Source organism: Ochotona princeps, chromosome 15 (assembly GCF_030435755.1).
Source record: "Ochotona princeps isolate mOchPri1 chromosome 15, mOchPri1.hap1, whole genome shotgun sequence".
Classification (NCBI taxonomy): domain Eukaryota; kingdom Metazoa; phylum Chordata; class Mammalia; order Lagomorpha; family Ochotonidae; genus Ochotona; species Ochotona princeps.
The window spans coordinates 47,351,232-47,369,680 of NC_080846.1; the positions used below are offsets into that span (position 1 = coordinate 47,351,232).

Genomic DNA, 18,449 nt, shown 5'->3' on the forward strand with positions numbered 1-18,449 from the left:
GCAGAGATAACAGTGCAACCTCAGCACGATACCACAGGAGGTGGAGGCTGGTTAGCCAGGAGCTCGGGCTGTGGAGACCACGGTGGAAATCTAACAGAAGAACCCAGACCTGGAACTTGCTGAAGGGAATGGCACAACTGACTGCAAGCAAAGAGCTGTGTACCAACTGCAATAAGTAAAATCAAACTGTAGACCTGTAGGTAACACAGCTTAGAAACCTGCCCCAAGGAGAAGACACTGCTAACCAGAAGTGCAATGACCAAGAGCAAAAGACGACACAAAGGCAAAATGAATATTACTGAAGACTCCCCTGTAAAGGAGCAAAACCCTATGCCAACCTCAGAGTTCATTGAGGGAGACATTGAGAAAATAGGGGACACAGAATTCAGAAAACTCATTATTAAGCTTCTGACCAACAATGAGAAGCACATACAAGAGTTCAAAGAATTTAAGGAATATGTTACACAGGAAATAGCAGCAAGAAAGCAAATCAAGGCTGATACATCAGAAATTAAGAACACAGAAGAGTAAATTATAAGTACAGCAAAAAGTCTCCAAAACAGAATGAAGCAAGCAGAAGAAAGAATGTCAGGATTGGAAGATATTTCCTGTCACCAGGGAGAAGCAAACAAAAAGCTGGAAGCGGAGCTGGATCAGGCCAAAAAAAGTATTCAAGAATTGAAAGACACTATAAAGGAGCCTAATATAAGAGTTATGGGAGTCCCAGAAGGTTCAGAAAGAGAAACTGGGTTTACGAATATATTTAATGAAATAAGGGAAAATTTCCCTCATCTAAAGAAAGAATTGGGAAACAAGTTCCAGGAGGGGCACAGAACTCCCAACAGGGTTGACCAAAGGCAATCTTTACCGAGACACATGATCATCAAGCGCTCTTTGATCGAACATAAGGAAAAGATCCTTAAATGTGCATGTGAAAAAAAAATCAACTGACATATAAAAGAATACCAATTAAACTCACAGGAGACCTCTCACAGGAAACTCCACAGGCCAGAAGAGAATGGAGTGACATATTCCAGATTCTAAAAGAAAAAAATTGTCGGCCTAGAATGACATAGCCAGCAAAGCTTTGTCTTTGAAAATGAAACAAAATTCTTCCACAGTCAAGAAAAGTTAAAAGAATGTGCCTCTACCAAAGCTGCCCTACAAAGGATACTTAAAGATGTTCTCTTGACAGAGAAAAGGAATAGCACCCACCAAAACCAAAGGCAAATTTGAAGAACATCCCAGTAAAATGACAATAGAAGACTAAAACAATGAACAACCCATTCCTAAAATGACAGGACCAAAGTACCATCCATACATATTAACCCTGAATGTAAATGGCTTATGCTCAATTAAATGTCATAGATTAGTACCCTGGATTAAAAAACAAAACCCATCTATTTGTTGCCTACAGGTGAAATGTTGAGACACATTTCACCAACAAAAATCAGCAGAAGCTATATCTCATGGATTTTGATTGTTTCTGTCTTTGTTAGTTTCTTCTCTTCAAAGTAGTTTCTTCTGATTAAATTCTTCAATGACTCATACACCACACAGTAGCATCATGTTCTTCAAGAAGGTTCTTGATTTTCTTTTTCATTTCTTCAGCAACATATAAGTCATTCAGTTAGGCATTTTGTAGCATGTTATTTAACTTCATGGTGTTGTTAATTTCTTTTTTCTTCCTGATATTTTGTTTTGTGTCTTTTCATTTAAGGGGAGGTATAGTAGCTATGTAATGGAGACTGTCATATCTAGTAACATGTTATTTAACTTCATGGCATCGTAAATTTCTATTTTTCTTCCTATTGTTGATTTTGTACTGTGACTTTTCATTTAAGGGGATTTACAGTAACTGAAATGGAGACTAACATATCCAGATGTGAGGATACAATGTAGCATGCATCTCTACTTCCAAAGATGGACTTACAATGAAACTGTTTACTATATCTTGACAATAGGATCCTGGACTCTGCCATTGTCCATGCCCTCAATGATGGACATGTGACTGTGTATGAAGAGCTATACTTTAGTAATGATATAGAGGAACTAGGTGGCGGGGGGGGGAGGAATTGGGTAGGGCATAAATAAAATCCCAGGAGCCTATGAAACTATCATAAAATCATAATAAATTAAAAAATATTGAATGGAAACCTGTGTAACTAAACAATTGAAGTTTTAATGTTGCGTATGCCACCCTGAGTCATGTGATGAGAGCTCACAATGACTTGTTCTGTCCTTCCCAGAATGCAATGCATCCCTTTGTCCAACATACCCACTCACTAGTCACTTATTCACCCTCTCAGTTATCAGAACAACTGTCCTGGTTTCACAGCATTTGTAATAGAGTTCAATACTAAATGATTATTACAGTATCCACCATGGTCTTGGAATAGATACCCCCCCAGATAGGAGGAACAACTGCACAAATTTATTTGCTATCCCAAATCATTTTCCCACTGCAGGCAATAATTTTCTTGATCTGATACGGTTCTCTGGTTGTAACAAGCAGAAATAAACTTTGCTATCTTACGCATAACCTATTTTATTTGAAATACATGGAAAGAAATTGTCTTGGGGAGGGGGTACAGAAGCAAGAAAAGCTCTAAGCATCTATTTCCACTTCCTAACAGTTAACTCTTGAAGAGGCTATCACTAGAGATCAATCTGCATTTAGAACTTTTTGCTGGTTTCCTCAGAATTTCACAGAGACCATCTAACTGGCTGTGCTCTGATCTATCCCCAGTCTTCCTAAGGCAAAATCATGGAGCCTTGAATAACCATCGCTCCGCCTTATATAAGTCAATTGTTGTTACCCCAAATAAAATTCAGTAGCTATTATTAGGGGGAAATGGGTGAATTACCTCAATGGCTCCAAAAAGGCTTTACTGTGTCCTGTTTTTCTAGCACTCCCCAGAAAACATGAGCTGAAGTGTGTGCAGACACAGACCCTTTGATCTGAATCTATACTTGATGGATATTTCCAGTAACAAATCCCTGAGACTACTTATCCCACGTGTACAAGGGCCAGAACCTGTATGGATTATGGTATCTCCAAGGCCTGGGACAATACTAGACTAGTATGCTCTTAACATCTGACAATGAACTGCAAAAGCTTTTTCAACTATCTGCATCTATTTACTTTCAATTTTTAAACTTTTCTTATTTTTCTCATTTACTCAGTTTTTTTTTTTTTTAATTCTCAAATTCTCCCCAGGGCTTAAAATTAAGGTAAAGGAAAACCCATAAGGACAGAAGAATTTACATACTATGCTGGTGAGGACACAGACTATACAATCAAATTTCCCATCTAAGGGAGAGAGTCAAGACTAATACATTCATTTTTTTAGAATCAGGTGGTAAGCAAATTGGAGACTTAATGGTTTGCTCTGTGATTCGCCATAGGCAGACCACATTCTCCACACACTTAGAACCAGCACAGGATTCAAAAAAGCTGTTTATCATAGAAGATAGATATTTGGAAGGTCCCTTTATCAGAGTAAGCCCAAGACAGAAATATCACCTAAATGTATCTGAATTTGACCTTTAATGTATCCCAACTTAGACAGTGTGGAGGGCAGGAGAGAGAAAAATGATTACATTCTTGACAGTTCATTTAATAGTTTTAATTTCAATTATGTTGTATCATTTGCAAAGATACACATTCTCAACCCCTCCTCCCTTCCCTGGCATAGATCTTAGCCGTGGAGCCAGTCTCCTTTTCACAAAGAGCATTAGTCGTCTTTTGGACAGTTAAAAGAGTCCAGTGGCTATCATGCTGCTACCTAGCACAGCCTCTTTATTGTAACAAAGCAATTCCTCTTGGCATAGAGAATTACGAATACACAGGGTGAACTCGTAGGGGCCAAAGACAAGCTTCATTAGCTGCCTATGCTGCTGACTTCCTTCCAGAGAAAAATACTTGCTAGATTATAGAAGAGTTGGTTCTCTTTGCAATTCTACCGGAGGATTCAGTAAATTCTTGAGTAGCAGGAGGAAAGGATAAAAGACTTAAGTCGAAAAGCAGAGCACTAAATTCTATCAGTGTATTGCAAATTGTAATGTGTATCTGGAAACCTTGAAAATGAGATTCTGGGGCAGACATATAGCCAAATAGTTGGGGGTGGTTATGATGTCCATGTCCCATATCGAAGCATGGGGTTTGATATGTCTTCTCCTAGCGCCAGCTTCGGGCTAAAGTAGTCTCAGAGGCAGTGGTGATGGCTCAAGTAGCTGAGTCTCTGTTACACTTAGGGAAAACTAGGATTGACTTCCTGCTTCCAGGCTCCAAAACTTGCCATTGCTCTTTCTCCCTCCCTCTCTCTCATCTCAGTGTGTGTGTGTGTGTATATTTTCCTCTCAGATAGATTTTTTTCATTTTAATGGAGTTTCTGACTGTGGAGTGAGCCTGGTGGCTTTCATTTTTAGCAAACTCCCACATGCCACGGCTTCTGCTCATCCAAAAATCCAGCAAGAACCTGAATAATGAGTTCTGATCCACCCAAAGCATTATAAATCAGTCTTCCTAAAACTCACAACTCCTGCTTGCTAGAACTTTGACACATATTCCTCACGCATCCCGATCTTCTCCTCTGCCTTCAGACTGTGAAAATCAGCAGATACAAAGAAATTCCCCTTCAATCCATCATCCCCACATCTTTACTTCCTTATGTTTCACATCCCACCCTCACTTGGCATGAGCTATGAACCTAATGTTATGTAATTCTAATTTGCTTCACACCTCAAATGTAACACAAATTCATAATTCCTCATCAGAAATGAATAAAATTTCATTCTTTTAATTATTTCTCTCCTAGCAAAACTCCCTTTACTTGTAAGGATAACAGGCATCAGTGCACATGTGTAAGGTATGATTTAAAGTATTTCTTCTTTAACAAAACCAACGTTACAGAACAGTGAATATGTCCCACTAAAGAGCCATGATTAGTTTGATTATTTTTAAATTTCAACCCAGATCTCTGCAGGCAGCAGAAAGGCTGCTTAACTTTAAGTTCTCTTATTTTGACAACCCAATATTAAGCAGTGGTTCTTTTTCATCTTTGTTCTTTGCTCAGAAATAGAGATGGCATTCTATCCATTGTGAACTTTTGTTCACAATGCAGAAGTAATTTCCAAGAGGTTTATTTGCTACTGCAAGGCTTCACGTGAACACTGGGCTAAGACAAAATGTTCCACATGAACCACTGCCTTAGCAGCTCACAGCATTTACTCAGTAGATTCCCCAGAATCCTCTAGGACTAGATTACTGAGGTTCATGCTCTTCTCACCCTTCCTCCCAGAGTGGACTGATGACACGCTGTGTATTCCCCTCCAACAGTGATGTTTGTCACCAGACAGGAGGACGAGCACGATAATCCTTCTCAGATGCTGTTGCATCAGAGTTTATGGCCCTGACCTTTACAGTGATACATATTTTTTGAATGACTGCTTCTTCTATTTCTTCAGGGGATTTGAAGTGACAAGGGCCAAAAAGCTGACAGAGAGGAGAGGAGATGCTGGTGGAGGAACCTGGAGTGATGGTGATGTGGCTCTTGACCTTGCAGACTTCAGATTCGTACTATTCTGACTGCAATTCTCATGTGCCTGTGCAGATTAACATGGCAGGGGTTAAACGGCAGGTTTGAGTTACACGGAGCAAGAAGCTAGGGGATTTCTCAATTACAACCAAGTACAGTATTGAGCACATTATGTATCTCTGGCACATTGTGTCTACCCTCACCCTCTGCTCTAAGTGCTACACAAGGCTTCTCTATGTGCCAGAACAGAAAGGTGTTTTATCTAATAAGGAACCAATTGGTGCCAGAAAGTTTCAGCAGAGGGTACACTGACTACGCATAAGTGCTCTTGTCACTGTCATTGGGTAGCGTAAGGCATGCCAAGAAAAATAAAGCCACAAAATAGCATTACTACTTGTTCTTATACAACATATTTATGATCCAACACTATTGGAAAAAAACCTGAAGACTGAAAGTCTAGAAACATTCATCAGATGTTCCAACGTGCCCAGCACTGCCCTAGGCCCAAAAGGTCTTGCTTGCTATGGAGCAGGACATCAGCCTTTGTAGCTCACAGATCTGCCCTCACACATGATCTTATACCACTGTTGAACTGGATTCAATAATTATGCTGATTCTCCATTCCATTAAAGGCATAAAATGATTTCTACCTTACAGAATGCAGTGCGGATTAAATGTCCACATAGATAATATGTAAATGACAGAGACATACAGACATTAGATACAGATAGGTAGACAGATAAAATATTAAGATATGTATAACCTATTAATATTAAATTTGACTGTTATAACATTGAAGCTAGACTTTGTTGTACCCACTCTTATAAATTGTGAAATCAAGCCTCAGGAAGAGATTAAGGGGAAATCCAGGCTTTACGTCTATGCCAGAAGTCGTTACTATTCCAAAGCCCATGCTAGTTGATCTTCTGTGAAACTATTCTGGCCTTGGTCATGTGCAACACCTACTACTCACCAAGGATGGGTTAATTTGAAGATGGTAGCAAGTCAAAGAAAACTCTTATGACTTATATTCCTAGACACAGTATCACCTACTTGTCTTCATACCTAGTGTCATGTTCTCTGATAGTCAACTTCTCCCAGAGAGAAGTTGAAATCACTGTGTGGCAATCATCATGATTTGTGGCTTGGACAAGATCTAGTCTAACTGGATCTTGATTTTTTGTTTTTGTTTATTTTCCTTAGCCCACTCAACACCAACTCAGAACATTAGTGCCAGCTTCACTGAGGATTTCCTTACTTGCAAAGTAAATACAAAGTTGCAAAATGTGTCTTGGAAAAATAGCAAAGAACAAACCTGCAGAAACCTGGAGAGTTAGAAAGAAGACACTGCTGCAATCCACACTAGTGTGAAAGAAATAGTAGATGGCAAACTTTCAGCTTTGAAGGTTGAATTTCACCCCTTCCCCAGGTTAGCAATGTGTGCTACAGAACTACCTCCTGGTGCTAGGCGGCAGCAGTTAGCTACAGCTCCATATCACCCACACAATCATGAAACAAATTTTTTACACAGATAGTGGTATGCAGGGTAGTTACAAGCTCTAGGTTGGAGCTTAATACTTGGCATTTTTTTTAGTAGAAAGAGTGGAAAGTAAGAGCTACAGAGAGATCTCCTATTTTGATTCAGTCCCCAGATGACTGCAACAACCAGGGCTGGGACGAAGGAAAGTTAGGAGCTGCCAGTGGGATCTCCAGCTGAATCTCACAGATAGTGGGGATCTTATTCAGTCATCACCTGTCACCTCCAGCAGGAAGTTGGAATAAGGAGTAGAGCCAGGATGCAAACTCAGGTGCTCCAATAAAGGAGGTGGGTGTCCTACTGCGCCAAAACACCCAGATCTGTCTGGATTTGGACCTTTTCTCCTGCACTCACAGGCTAAAGAGAACTTGAACAGATTACAGAATATGTATCTCAGTTTCCTCAGTTGTGAAGTAAGGTTCATAATCACCCCTGTTTCCCAGAAATTCCATGAGGTTATTGCTATGTTTTGCCAAGGGCTCATTACTTCGCAGCTAGCATGGAAGACATGCTGTCTCAATGTGAACCATTTCAAATGCTGCAAGATTGTGTGGCAAGGAAAATGCTGCTTCAAACTGATGTGCTCCAGCAAGGAACCCTAACCAAAGGCCTATGGAGTCAACAGTGGCAGTGATGGGTAGGAGCTGGAGAAACACAGAAGATGTGCTCAGGCGCATCTCTTATGGCTGTAGCCTGAGCACCAGTGAATTCACAGACCAGCTGGGCAAGATGGTCTCCAAAGGCATCCCAGGTTTCCCTAAGATTGTAAGAAATGCTCTGGAAGATTTCAGACTCAATTTCTAAAATCAGAAACAAACAAAAATTCCAGTAAAGAAGAATGGGGAGGAGAGGTGGAGTGGGAATCAGAGAGAAAGACCACAGCAGTAACCCTTCCTCCTTGGATACCCCAGGCCTCCACCACTGCCAGTACAAATCATGCCGGCAGCATCCTTTGCAGAAATACCTTTCAGCTAACAATGAAGGGCAATGGGACATTATAAACAAGGCAATCAATCACCTATAAATTGAATCATGTGGTCAAACTGGACTGATTCGTAGTCCAGAAGAGGCCAAGCAGAAATCAGAAGATCTTGGTGCAATCCTGGTCAGATAATCTGAGGAAAAATGGTGGAGAGTGACCATCCTGGCCCACTTCTGAAGAATGCAGTCCCCACAAACAGGGACACAGTCCCCTGTCCTGCCCTCCCCACCCCTGAAGGGGTCGTCACATCTGTTGACATCCCCCAGTCTCTGCCTCTATCACTCTCTCAGGTATTTGGAGGGTGTTTCTGTTTTTATTATGATCGGAAATAATTCTATCATGGTTCCAATCCTATTGTGATTCTGTGTTCAGTGAGTAACGAAACATTTTTCACGGTATCTTTTGGGCGCCTTTTCCTTTGATTTTTCCAGCTTAATGACATTATTGGGCGGGCTTTGGGGACTGTTATGCAGATGTGCTTCCTGGCGAAGTTGCTGCTTCAGGAGAAGTCATTACTTTTTGTGGGCCCCACAGGCCCTGGAGAGGCTGCTCCTACAAACGGCTTCCTACGACAGTTACCTCATGAAAAATATGTTATGTGTCAAATTAACTCCGCAGTGCAGACCTCAGCTAAGCAGACCCAGGACATCTCCCTAACGGAACTTGAAAGGTACCCAGAGTTTTAATTAAAATCAAGAATGTAATTGTGCTTAGTTTACTCCTCAGAGATTATCCACAAAATAATACGAAGCTCTTGCCTTTGGTTTCTGACAGAATAAATGAAACTTGATTTGTTCCTCCCTGTAATGTTTATTACCGGGGAAACTACATTTTAATTGCTGTTGACAAATATTCTGATTTATGGGGTGCATAAAATGGAAAGCAGTCTCAATAGCAAATGTCTACTTCACTTTTTCTTTGTGAAATTTTTGCTTGAGGAGGCTGTGCTAGCTGTCTGTCATGGGCATTCTTAAGGCCAAAGCATATTAAAGTAAATCACCAGATTGGATCTTGACTAGCAGAAAGAACCATCTGTCAGGGAGAGATGTGAGCAGTGGGCGATGGAGTCAGCACTTGCCAACACAGGGAGGGCAGAGAGATCAACTGGAAGAATGGCAGTGTCCAGGGGATTCCAGCCAGAAGCTCAGTCGCTCTCCAGCATCCCAATCATGCATTTTTAATTCATCACATGGCAAAGAGACAAGTCCGACACTAATTGGCACCAGAAAAGAAAAAGCCACAAAAACAGTCCAGTCAGGGGTAGTTCGCATCCCTTTCCACATGGTCCATTCCGTATTCTGTTTAAAGTTTACAGCTGAAACCTGAGGACAGTGATGGCTTTAAGAGCTCTAGTTTATTCACTTATCGAAGAGACAAAGTCGCATAGACAGAGACCCATCATCTGCCATTTCGCTTCCCTAAACCCCCACAATATCCAGAGGTGAAAGGGGCGAACACGGGGAATCTGGAACTCAACCCAGGTCCCCATCACCACTGCTGCCTCCCACGGTATGTACCAGCAGGAAGCTGGAATCAGGAATTAAAATTGGAAATCAAACCCAGGCATTCCCATGTGGAACACAGTGTCCTAATGATGTTTCAACCGCCAGGTCAAGCACCCGTCCCAAGGAATCTATTCAAATCACAAAATTCATTCATCATGCCAGTTCAACAGGAAAAAGAAATTTGGAGATAAAGATGAATGTGATCCTTTTCCAAAAAAAAGTCAGAATGGCAGTCAACTGGCATACGTGGAGTGTCATACATTTTTGCATATTATTCTTAACGTTTCTACTCACCCTTTCTTATGCACAGATTCTATATTTGCAGAGTCAATCAACCACAAAATCAAAATGATCAGGAAAAACATTGCACTTGTATGGAGCATATACAGATATTTTCATCTTATATTCCCTAAACCATAACTAGATAGCATTTACATTGCAGTATTGTAATTAATCTTGAGATAATTGAATGTATACAAAAAGATGTACTTAAGTTATATGCAAGTATTACTCCTTCCATGGATTCTGTTACCCACAGGGGGGGCTGGAACCAATTCTTAAGGGATACTAAGGACTTCTGTACATACGCAATTTTTCAAACATCTATGACAAGAAAATATTGATTGCAATATCAGTGTGTTGATTCTGACAATGCTTTTTTACTCATGTGACTAAGTGGATAACTACTGATTACATACAATAATTGTAACACTTAAAATGTTTCCACTAGGGATTGACAAACCTCAACAATACTCAGAAGTACTATTCTGCTCCTCTAATTCCTTCTCCTAGAAGAGGCAAGATGGGTGTTAATGGAGGACCGTCAGCACCCTCTGCAGAGCTGAGACCGATTCCAGGCTTCACATTTCCCAGTTTTAAGATTTCTTGTATGGCTACTTTCTCCATCTTAAATCCTGACACACTTTTTTTTTTTGGCTGCATTTTTAGTTCAAAAAGCTCTTTCAGGCATAATTAAATCATTTAATGTTCCTGCATGTTATTTTGCTCCTTAAGAAATGCAATTTAATGACATTTATTTAATCTGAACTTCTATTAATGTTTTCGCCTTAGAATATACTTGTCTTTGAGTAGCTCTGCAGGTACATTTCCAATGCTTGTGATCTTGGTAAGATATATCAATACTACCCTAGTGTAGATGAACAGGAATGGGGCCCCAGACTCCTTGAGTCCACATTCTTTGGTACATCTCAATAGTGTGAGATGTACCATAGTATCACAGTGGAATTCTCATTACATCTCAGCCAAATATTCTATCCCAACCTGCTATAGACAACAATGTGACAACCAAGCCTTTCTTTACTTACAGTTGCTGTTTGCAAACTCCATAGTGTTCTTTGGCCTTGGTATTTCTCAAATCTTCAATCACATCTGGGGGAAAACAGAATTTTATTAGAGAGGCATCAAATAATGGAAATGGGACGGTGCAGAGAATCTGGAAGAATATTTTGAGTAATCGCTCAGTTAGGGCAACTTCACCAAACATGAAGCTGTATCAGCAAAACCACTGTATCAGTCTCTTGGGGATGCTGTAACAGAATACCACAGATCAGTTGAATGATGCCTCCTTGTATGTGTTGGGATCCCAGATGGGCACTGACTCATGTCCTGACTGCTCCACTTCCATCCAGCTCCCTATTGTGGCCTGGAAAAGCAGTGATGCATGGCCAAAAGCCTTTGGACCCTGCACCCACATGGGAGACCCAAAAGCAGCTCCTGGTTTGGGATCCACTCAGTTCCTGCTGCTTCAGCCTCTTGACAAGTGAATCAGCAGATGAAACATCTTTTGACTCTCTGTAAATCCAATTTTCCAATAAAAATAAACAAAAATTATTTTTGTGCTCTTGTGAAGACCGGAAGTCTGACACCAAGGTACTAGTGGATGTGGATTTTCGTGAGGCCTCTCTCCAGCATTGGCAAAGCATCGTCTGGACTCAGTGGCCTCAAAGGTCCTTTTCTCTGTGCACGTGCATCTGTGGTGTCTGCCTTTTCTGCACCAGTGGTGGGGCCTCATCCCTATGACCTCAATTCCCTCTATAAACACAGTCTCCAAACACAGTCGTATCCTATGGTAACCGACATCAGGACTTCAGCCAATGGGTAAGAAAAGGGATCACAATTCAGTTTTCTACAGCTACAAATGTTCTAAGCACCAAGAGAAGGAACCATAATTAAGTATGCCAAAGAAGCAGGGCACCAATCAGGCAACAGGAGTAAGGAAATGCCCATTTTCTGAACCTAAAGTTATTCTCTTGGTGCCTACATGGGCTACCTGAAAACATATAGGATTCACAGCCCAAAACAGAATCTTTTAGAGAGAAAAGGCATGGATCATCAAGCTATAAACTTCAGAGTCTGTTTCTGATTAATCTAGCTGAAATTCATTGCAAACCCAGAATTAGGGTATCGGGTGAACTAGCTCCTGATGGCTGTGTACTGCCAGCGTCTCCCAGGGAAGGCTCCATGTCCTCACACCTTTGTGCCCCCCATGCCCAGCAAACGACCTGGCACATTCTAGGAGAATGTGTGTTTCTGAACAGAAGCAAAAACCTTTGTTAGCAAAGCAAATGAGGAGACTGTGGAGAGCCTCAAGTCCCGCTGATTTCATTATATTAGGTGGAACTATCTGGTATTTCTCACAAATTAGAGCTTTTTCTGCCAGAGCAGTATTTGAAATAGGATGCGTAACAACTGTGAGTAAAATGAAGAATTTGCTTTAAAATTCAATTTATTCATTCTTAGTGTTTACCCAGAAAGTATTTGCAGAACATATTAAGGCATTAAAAAGTTTCAGAGGGATTAATAACCCCTCAGAACATCAGGAGCTCCTTGAAATCCATCTAAATAGCTTCCAAAAACTCTCAAGCTACCTTTAATTTTATTTACATTCTTAGAGAAAAATACAACATGATCTTTAAGCTGCTATTTCTATAGATCTTTACAGATATGCCACATGGAACTTCTGCTTAGTCTCCATTGGGGGGCTGTATTCATTGTATTAGATAGCCACTCAACCAACCAACCCTTAAATAAGTATGTATTAGCAATGTACTAATTTTCACACATTGGCATGTCAATAAAGGTAACCCTAGACTCCTAAATCTATCATACACCTTTAGCTGAAGACTTCGCTGAAGTCTTTTTAGTTGAACACTTATGGTGTACATGCAGAGAAGCCATAAAGGATTCAGACCTCTCCTTCAGATTTCTACTGTTTTCTTGGAAGAACAGCCTACGCAAGCTTTGGCCCTACTGTCCACAATTATTTTTAATTTTGCTTCTGAAAAAGCTCAGCAAATTCTCATGTGTTTCCTTTTGTATCCCTTTCAGGATACAAAAGGAAGATGTTAAGCATTTTCCTACAAAATCACAGGTTATACAGAGCTGGGCTCACACTCCAGGTCTTGACTGGCCTCGGGGACGGAGCTGACAACTTAGAACCTTCCTGAAGGCATCTGTCTTCCACAAAGTGCCTGTCATTGTAGAGACACTCAGTCAGCACAACTTGACATGGCAATAGATTTTGAATCAACCAAGCTTCAAGGAAAATTCTCTACAGTGGTTCAGGTCCACTTGCAAAACAAAACCCTCCTATAGACATTGATTTTATGACAGAAAAAATTATCAGATAGAGCCACATCTTCTAACTGTTGGGAAGTATTAATAATTCCTGCTCTAGAGGGAACAGAATAGTGCATATTATTTGAAAGATGAGAGTGACCCTCACTGCAGGCAAGTTGCAAGTGATGCTCTGTGGAACACTATGTTCCATGCCTTCACTGATACCATCACGTGGTGAGATTTATGGTAGAATTAAGAAAGTGCAGAGTCTTATGGCTGTAAGAAGCGCTGGGGGCCTCTTATCTGCCATTCTCTCTAATGTTTGAAACCCCACTATAATATGTTCAAGTGATAGTCACTGACTCTTTGCTCAAACATTTGTAGGGCTAACAGGGAGGCACTTCTCCTTTGAACATCTCTAACTGGTGAGGGATTTGCACATGTTCTCATATCATACAATGCTATGCATGTCTTAAAGTCATTTCAGTTCTACCTTATGGGATCACAGCAAACTGAGTCAATCAAGAACAGAGCTACTGAAATCTTTGCTGGTTCCTTTTCTCCCCGCTATTCAATTCCAGCTGCTCCAATCTCCTTAATAGGACACAGATTCACATTGCCATCTTTCCTTCCGGTCATTTCACTGAATGTAGTCTTGTGCTGCCAATATTTACTCATTTGACAGACATGAGTACCTACTGTGTGCACGAACACCCAGAATGTGTCCATTTCTATGTGAAGCCAGTAACTAAACACACCACGGATGTGATCCATACATCTACTAAGATAATATAAAAGCTTGTTTAGCTTACTTAATGCTTTCCTGGATGAGTATCTTTTAGAATGTAATTTCCAATTAGTCAGGATGCCATATTTCTATTGATGGAAGTGAAACTACAGAAGTTTGGGGTTGGTTGTTATTTTTAATCAGGAATAATGGTCTCGCTATGGTAACAATCCAATTTATATGTTTGGGGGACACATTCAAATCACAACAAGTCTAAGACCATATATACCAATGCAAGCTTTCCTCTGAACTCCAGGACTAAATGCCTAGCTCATTCCTCAGCTTAGCACATGCAACTGTTCAAAAGCAGACAGATGCTTCTCCAGGCAATCTGGTTCTCACCCAAGGTTTCTTCAGCTCTATGAACATGACGCCCCATGTACACTAGAAACCAAGGGTCATTCTACCAGCATCTACCCACTCTGTCATTTCGTGTCATCATCATATTCATATTTTTTCTGTTTTCTCAGGCTCTACCACTCTCAGTCTTATCCAGCCCCTCTGTATTCCTTCTGAAATACCCTGCTGGCTGCTCTTTTCCCATCCATTCCTGGCTCTTCAAAATCCACACCCCATATTGCAACCAGAGTGACCTTTCCAAACATAAATCTATTTGCAACTTGCTTGTTCCCAGTCACTCCTCAGTGTCTCCCATTGTTCCCTGGCCTCCATCCACACTGACCTTTTCTTAGCTCCCCTTAGGTGCCAGGTTCCCCCTGCCATGCAGCATCTGCATGTTATTCCTTTTGTCTGCAATACCCTTTCACATTAATCCACTCCTTACCTGACGAAATCGCATGCCTGTCTCACCTTGGGACAAACACCACTTTGCAGATGAGGTCAGTCTCGCTGTTCTATGTTCACACTCGTATCTATCTCCTTTCGTTCATCCAGTGATACTTAGATCAATTAATATCTGCCTCGCCAGGCCATGAGCAGCGCAGAAGCAAGCTGTGTTTCTTTTTTTACCTTTTGTGGTATTCACAGTGCCTAACAGTATTTTCAATATTTTTGTTGAATAACATCAATAAATAATCTATCTCTGATTTCCAGAAAACTGCCCTCTTGTTATGAAAACTGAAATGCCTACTTTATTGTTAAATGTATTCTTCATGAGAATTCATGGCAGAAAGGCTAGAGCCAATCTCTCCCCCACCTGGGAGGAGCACATTCATTCTCATGCACACTACCCACCATATTATCACACAGGAAGAAACTTCAACTCCAAGGCTGGAATATTTCCTAACCATGAGCTATTAATAATTTAACAAAATTAATTCAAAACACTTCACTCAACTGTGAAGCAGAGATGAGGAGGAAGTGATGCATATGCCAGTCTTCCAGGGTTGAATTAAATATGGCAAACAAGAGAAAGGAAAAAGCCACCCATGCTGGTTAGACTGCAAGTCTTCATCTAGAATTTAATACAAATTTCATGTCTTTATAGAGATATTAAATAACAAACATCCAAGGTGTAAATAAGAATCCTTGCTTTTTGCAGGTGAGGAATTTAATGTAGTAACTGCCAAGCCTCAAAAGAAAAAAGATGAAGCCATTTCCTTTTTCTTCAGCATGAAGCAGTGATCAAGGTAAAGCAAAGCTTCCAGTAATTATTATTATTATGAATAAGAACATGAGGCAACCAGGCCACAGAGGCTAGAGTTACGCTCCCCCCACTCCAAAGGAAGCTACACTTTGCACTAGGATAACATGGGGAAAAATGGAGACTTGTGAAAAATGGGTGAGACAGCAGTGCAGCAAACTTTCACAATGAACATATCCATTTAAGAGAAAAGCTGGCTGAATTCTGATGTACGATATTGAGAGTAAAGGTGTAACAAGGGTAAGAAGGCCACCAGCATCACTGTCCCTAAAAAGGCAGATCAAGGGGGAAACGGATGTGTAACAGTCGAAATGCAACTCTTTTGTCAATGTGAGTTACCGGCATGTCCACTGATGGGTCCCAAGCTAGATCTCATGACATTCACCTATGACTTGTTAAAGTAAAGATGATGGAGACCTACCCTAGAATTTCTGATACAATAAGTCTGGGCTGGGACCAAGGATTTCTATTTCTATCAGGCTCCCAGGTGATGCTGCTATGCTTTGAAGATCTTTGCAAGCCACATGCAAAACTTGAAATAACAATGTGTACTCACTGTATGGTGACCATTACGCTAAAGGTTTCACATCTGTGATCTCTTTCAATCCTTATGACAACACTGAACAGGAAGAATGAACATCTCACCTGACAGTGAGGAAACCAAGGCATTACAAAGCTGGTCAGCCTAACAGTGAAGTTTTTTCTAATTGTAAAGCCTTCTCATCTCTACTGTTAGGCTATACAGTCTTCTTGGCATTGATCACAGTTGTAAGAACTATCTTCAAGCTATGGCACTGTCAGCTCCAAGTAAGTCATCAGTGACACTTCCCCTTTTCCAAGTTCAAAAAAAATCATTGAATTGTGAGTGGCACTTGGGCTAAGAGGGTTAAGCTGCCACCTGCTACTCTTGCATCCCATGTCAGATGCAACTCAACTCCTAGTTCCTCTGCTTCTGCTCCAGCTCCTTGGTGATATGTCTGGAAAGACAGCATAAGGTGGTGCAAGTACCTGAGCCCTGCCACCCACGTGGAAAATTGGGATCAAGTTGTTTAGTGACTGGCCAGCCCCAACCATTCCAAGTATTTGGGGAGTTTTTCCCTGTTAGTATGCCTCTCAAATAAACATAAATCTTACCCACCCACCTTCCCCAAAAAATCACTAAATTGATGCCCTAAGTCCACAACATGCATATAGAGTCTCTAAAAAGCCGTGGAAAATAGATTCTATGGAAAAAAATGCACATTGCTTTCAACATGTGTTTTTACCAAAGCATCCATCTTTTATTCCCTTCTCAAGTAACTCTGAAGCTCTATCCTACAGCGTGGATGCACTGACAAAGGGGTTATTTGTGTCCCGGGTAAGACAGAGGCACCAGGAAGACTTCACCACTGTACTCAGGACGACAATGCAAAACTTAGGAATTATTTCTGGAATTTCTCATTAATATTTCTTCTGCAGTTGACTGACCCTGGGAAAACACAACTAAAGAAAGAAAAAGAGTTGGAGGGCCCAGTGCGGTGACCTAGCAGCTAAAGTCCTCGCCTTGAACACACTTGGATCCCATATGGACACCAGTTCTAATCCCAGCTGCTCCACTTCTCATCCAGCTCCCTGCCTGTGGCCTGGGAAAGCAGTCGAGGATGGCCCAAGGCCTTGGGACCCTGCACCCACGTGGGAGACCTGGAGGAAGTTCCTGGCACCTGGCTTCAGATAGGCGCAGCACCGGCCGTTGCGGCTCACTTGGGAAGTAATCATGGAACGAAAGATCTTCCTCCCTGTCTCTCCTCCTCACTGTGTATCCGACTTCGCAATAAAAATAAAATTTAAAAAAGAAAAAAGGAAGAGTTGGATAAAGAGGCCTTGTATAGAAAGGCAGCTTTGGAGCTCAACATTCTGTGACATTAGTTATAAAACTTGTATTTTACTTCAATTCCTCACCAATTTAGTGGAATCAATTATTCCTACCCTGAAGGGCTGCAAGAATTAAATGAGAAAGCAGGTGTAAAGTGCTTGGTATGCAGGACATACACTTTCTCCAAATATGTTGGCTCTTTTATTATTATTGCCATTGTTGCTAGGCTAGTATTATTGCAAATATTATCATCCTAAGAGAAAAAATTTCAAATGAAAAATAGAATAGCCTAGATAATCTTCAGTGAAATGTTTGCACATTGACTCATGTTAACAGAAGCATGGCAGCTTGGGTCATTTTCAGGTATTCTTGATTGAATTTGCAAAAAAAAGTAAAATACGATAAATACAGCAGCATTTGGTGCCCTAGTTTTCTCCAGTCTGCTTTACATGTTCTCCTAATTAAATTTTTTAGTAAACTCAGTCCCACAGCCGTGCTGGGCTCACTCAGACACACTATAGAATGATTCACAGCATCGATTTAAACTTCTCCGCTTGGAGTGCCAAATTCCTTGCTGTAGGTGCAATATTGGAATTCGTTTTTTATTTCACTCTCGTTTAATTAATTCCATTGCCAGCTACCTGTTGGTGACGGAGTTCTGTTCACAATGTTGAACAAAGTTTTAAGCAAAACAGTTTTAATGACATGTTTACTTTAGGGTCTGCCTCTTTTGATTAAGCTTCATGAAGACTTATAGCCATCTCTTCCCCCACATGTCTATAATCTTTAAAGGAGATGTCTGATAAAAAGCAGAGACCATGGGTTCCAAACACCCTCATGCTAATAAGCTTATTGGGCAGCTGACCCCAAACATGCAGCTGCTTCCCATTGTCTCTCTACCCTCTTTTTTTTCAGCCATGCCCAACAAGGATAAAAATTAACACCAATAAAATTAATGGTTTAATTTTGCAATAGAAAAGGGAGAGCTTGCAATGTCTCACTGGGGATACGGGCTGCTGTCTTTGCTGATGACTTCAACATGTCTGCCAAGGGGAAACAGAGTG

General features: G+C 40.9%; 1 long non-coding RNA gene across 2 annotated transcripts in view; it reads right to left on the reverse strand.

Annotated features, from left to right (window-relative positions):
- LOC131482068 (uncharacterized) overlaps window positions 1-18,449 on the reverse strand; it is a 436,522-nt gene that overhangs the window by 254,945 nt on the left and 163,128 nt on the right. For both annotated transcript variants that reach the window (XR_009246743.1, XR_009246744.1), the window contains exon 2: window positions 10,890-10,953. This is a non-coding gene — a long non-coding RNA (uncharacterized LOC131482068). The remainder of the gene's footprint in view (window positions 1-10,889; window positions 10,954-18,449) is intronic.